Below are 4,983 nucleotides of genomic sequence, written 5' to 3'. Positions count from 1 at the left end.
ACTAACACGTGGGTTATAATTTTCGATATAATTAAGGTAAAATTTTAGGTAAAATTGTGGCTTATTTGCCATTTGAATATACTTGATTATAATTAAGGTAGGAATATAATATTTCTATTATTTTAATAATTAATAATTGAGCTTAAAAACTTTTAGTTAGAAATTTATTAGGAAAATTTAGAACTTATAAAGAAATAAAATTTGTATTACCGAAAGAGCAATCGAACGATCAATGTTAGGCATTTCTCGTAGGGATCGAATTACGAACAAGTAAATAAGACAAAGAACAGGAGTGACAGATGCCACAGAAAGAATTATGACCCTAAAGTGGAACTGGGCAGGGCATATAGCTAGAATGTCGGACAACAGACGGACACAGCGAATAATACACTGAAGACTAATAAAAGAAGCATATCGAAGTAGAGGCGGTCCGCCAATAAGATGGTCTAATGACATAAAACGAATCGACAAAAATTGGATTCAAACTGCACAAAACAGAAATACATGGAAAAGGCTGAGGGAGACCTATATCCAGCAGTGGATAGATCCAGGTTGAATGATGATGATGACTAATTAAAAGTTGAAGGTAATATTAAAATTTCAATTAGCCTTCCTCGATTAAATGGTCTATATTCTATATGATTTAAATTCAAGAGATACAGCCGATCACAAATAGTACTGACGCAAAATAATCCATGTTGTATAATATTATAGATCTTTACTATTAAAGAGAATCGACGGAAGAGAGAGGTTGGTACAACTCTGCTAAGAGACGGACATGGTTATGACTAGAGCTCGGGAAATATGCACTTAAAAAACCCTAAAATATGCATGCAAATATGCACAAAAAACAGTTGAAATATGCACTAAAATATGCTTTTATGCATTTAATGCATATAAATAAAAACAACTTCAAAATTTTCTTGTTTTAAAGGTATATAAAATTATTTATTTTATGCCAATGGCCTTACCCTAATAGCACACGACGTCCTTTGGACGTCCAAAATAGGTCCATTTTTGGTCCTTACGTCCATGGACTATAAACGGACGTCCTTTGGACGTCCCATGTTGGACGTCCTTCGGAAGGAATAAATATGGACGTCCTTTGGACGTCCGACGTTGGACGTCCTTCGGGCGGAATAAATATGGACGTCCTTCGGGCGGAATAAATATGGACGTCCTTTGGACGTCCGACGTTGAACGTCCTTTGGACGTCCATACTGGACGAAATACGGACGTTTTATGAACGCTTATATATTTTATATTGGACACATTATTACGGGATCAAATAGCAAAATAATTCAATAAAATATTAACTTACGCGTTAACTTTACGTTAATGAAATACAGTCAAACCTGTCAGTAACGGCCACTAAAATGAAAGAACTATTGGCTGATATAGAAAGGTGGCCGTTATTGCCAGTTTTTGTAGTCTAGATCTACAGTAAAACTTGTGTTACTGGCCACCTGATAAAATCGGCCACCTGTACTAACGGCCAATTTAAAAATTCCCCAAACCAATTATATCTAGACTACAAAAACTGGCAATACCGGTCACCTTTCTATATCGGCCAATAGCTTTTTCATTTTTAGTGGCCGTTACTGACAGGTTTTACTGTAATTGGTTTGGGGAGTTTTTAAACTGGCCGTTAGTACAGGTGGCCGGTGTTTGCAGGGGGCCGGTAACACAGGTTTTACTGTAGTTTAAATCGAAAAGATTAAATCTTAATTCTAAATTGTATATATACAATTATTACAATTATAAACTATATATAGTTTAGTATCCAAAACATGTTTTTGATTTTATGTAATGTAATGAAAATCTTATTTGTAAATTATTGGTTACAACTGTTTAACAATAGGAAATATTCAAGAATAAATAAAATAAAAGTTTAATCCTAACAACACAAAACATTCCAGGAATGTAGGTACTACCGTTCTATTCCGTGAACATCTATCTGATTAAATTATGGGTGGAAAGTTACCACAAGATATTCTATGAACATAGTACAATGTCTTTCTGGAGGGGTAAAATTTTCCATTACAGGATTTTAAGAGAGGCCATTTACTATTCAATTTGCGTTCATTTTCAAATTTGCCGCGCGAGTATCTATGTAGCGTCACGTGGTCAGTGGCATTCATTGGTCATCACATTTCATATATTTATTTCATTTTCATGGATAACCGATAACCTAAAAATTTAGTAAAAATTTTGATTGGAAAAAAATGCATCGATAACTGTCGATAAGGGGGTATGGGAAATGGAAATTAGTGGCTTTTTTGCTGTACTGTCTGCCAGTTTTTGCTCTGGGCTCTGGCTGGATCTCTTGTTTAAACAATTTTGTAAGTATTATAAAATCCGTTTTCAATTTTCTTTATTCTTTATGAAACGAATCATTTATACATGCATATTATTACCTGTAAATAGGTACCTATTTCTTTTGATTTTTAATTGTAAAGAATAGAAAAATTACCGTTCATTTTAATTTTTTTTAGAATCAGCTGAAAGTGGCCTACAAAAAAAAACCAAGAAGGAAATGTATAGCCTTGTGGCTATGAAAGGCAAAAGAGAGATATAAAAAGTGTATTGGCTAGTTGGAAGAAAGTCCACATTGTCCATGCATAATAAGTTATTACTTTATCAACAAATATCAAGAAGATAGCAGGGTCACGAGCATCAACTTCATGAGTTCAAGAATATCGAGGAAATCCAGCTCCTCGATACTACTGGGCAAACTAGAAGATTGAAGAGGACAAATCCTTTTGAACTAGTTTGAGTGATAGGTGATAGTGAAAAACGGAGCATAGTGCTTGTGTGCTGTGCCTGTGTACCTATGTTAGAATAATAGTGCACGATCTTGTTAGATTAGATAAGAGACGCTATGGGGTAAGCTCTTCATTTTAAGAAACAGTAGTAATTTAGGTTAAATTAAAATTGCTCATTGGTCAGTTATGACCAGATTGTTTTTTTATGTTTGGCAAAAAGGACTTAAGTCAGAATTGCACATTGATAATGTTTTGATGATTTCTGGACCAGAAAAAAACTGTTGTAGATGTAAACTGTATGTACAGTAGAATCTACTACAGTACTGTAGAAATCATCAAAACATTATCGATGTGCAATTCTGACTTAAGCCCTTTTTCCCAAACATCAGAGAATTGTAATGTACAATAATTCTCCTATCTGCTTTTTCATGAATTTTGTAGGAGACGAAAAACCATTTTTAGGATCATCTGCTTTCACATGTAAATTTTGACATGTTTTGTAGTAAATAGATAGTTGAATTTACTACAAAACATGTCAAAAAATATATGAAAACAGGAGGTGACTATAAAAAAAGTTTTTAGTCTCTCTTACAAAACTCATGAAAAACAAATCGGAGATATGTCACATCGGTGACTATATCCAGGGAATGTCTAAAAAATATACTTTGATGTCCCAAGAACCAAATATAACCTACAGTCCATCTAATTTACTTATTGTTGCACGTCATTATCTACGCCAGAGATCTAAGTTGACATAGTTGCCAAAGTATAAAAAGATCCTGAATCCATTTTAAATCAAATTTATCACATAATTATTGTAAACGTGGATTATACAACAAAACAAATTAATATTCAATGTACATAAGTAAAAACTTAAGAAATAGAGAACAAGAATTAAGTTATAATCTTTTAAGATTTGCAGTGCAAGCGTTTTTGCACTGCATTGTTAATAATTAAAAAACGGCAACTCTTGGCAAAAAGCCGGTAGGTTTCTTTGTATAAGTATGTCTACAATAACAACTAAAAAAGTTGTCAGATACCTCGATTATTCCAAGTCGTTATAAAATTAGGTGAAATTTATATTTTTATAGTAGAGGATCTTTTTATAGTAAAGTAAATAATAAAAACAGTAAATATAATAAATAAAACAGATACTTATAGTAAAGAATATAAACAAATATGAAGTGTCATCACCGCAACTGTCAAATAAATGTTACCAATTTATTCTAAAATGTCACCTTCGTTCGATTACAGTTACAGTGTGATCCGAACAAATCTGCTTCATAAAAACACTTTATAATCTATTTATAGAAATTAAATGAAACATATTATTGTGTATTTCTTTAGGTTAACATTAATAGAAATCTTCAAATATTATTTCTACGCGTATATAATAAAATATGTCTAGTGGCTGTAATTCCAGTGTACTCGGCAAAGTGATTCTAAAAAAGAACACACCTACCGCCTAAATATTTCGTGTTGGTATCATGCGACGTCACAGGCTACGATGCGGATGACGCGCAACAGTTTTAGTAAATTAGACGAAGTATGTAGATATATACAGGGTGTAACAAAAATACAGGTCATAAATTTAATCACATATTCTGGGACCAAAAATAGTTTGATTGGACCTAACTTACCTTAGTACAAATGTGCACACAAGAAAAGTTACAGCCCTTTGATGTTATATAAATATTATATATATAATAGCACTAAGGGCCTTAGAGGCCCATGGCTTGAAAAGTTTGTTTTTTTTTTCTTCATTTTCACGTTTCTTTATGTACTGAGATCTTCTCTGGCTTGATATGTGATTTTTCTTCATTCCTTCCTGTTATTCATTTTTCTTTTCTGACCCTGTAGCACCATTCTTTCCAAATATTTTTCGACCTCTTGCTTCCATCTATTTTTCGGCCTTCCTCTTCTCTTTCTTGAAGTTGTAGTGTAGTTTAGTACCCTTTTTGGAGTCCTCGTGTTTGGCATCCTTTCAATGTGACCTCGCCATCTAAGTCTCTGTGCCTTTATCACTCATTTGAAGTTACAAGATGAAGTGATTTTTTCCAATATATCGAAAACTATTAGAGATTTTTTATTGAAAATGGACATGTGGCATTATTATGGCAGCAGTATCTTACGAAAAAACTATAGTAAAATTTGGACACCCCATAAAAATTTTATAGGGGACGTACCATTTAAACACAACGTTTTAAAAACTTTTTTG

General features: G+C 32.9%; 1 long non-coding RNA gene across 1 annotated transcript; it reads left to right on the top strand.

Annotated features, from left to right (window-relative positions):
* Positions 1-1,789: 1,789 nt before the first annotated feature.
* On the top strand, positions 1,790-3,610 carry LOC126887993 (uncharacterized). Its single transcript, XR_007699327.1, has 2 exons — positions 1,790-2,342; positions 2,496-3,610. It is a non-coding gene; the product is annotated as an uncharacterized LOC126887993 (long non-coding RNA).
* The last annotated feature ends 1,373 nt before the right edge of the window (positions 3,611-4,983 follow it).

The sequence above is a fragment of the Diabrotica virgifera genome, chromosome 7 (assembly GCF_917563875.1).
Source record: "Diabrotica virgifera virgifera chromosome 7, PGI_DIABVI_V3a".
Taxonomy (NCBI): domain Eukaryota; kingdom Metazoa; phylum Arthropoda; class Insecta; order Coleoptera; family Chrysomelidae; genus Diabrotica; species Diabrotica virgifera.
This window is presented reverse-complemented; position numbering and strand designations above follow the sequence as displayed.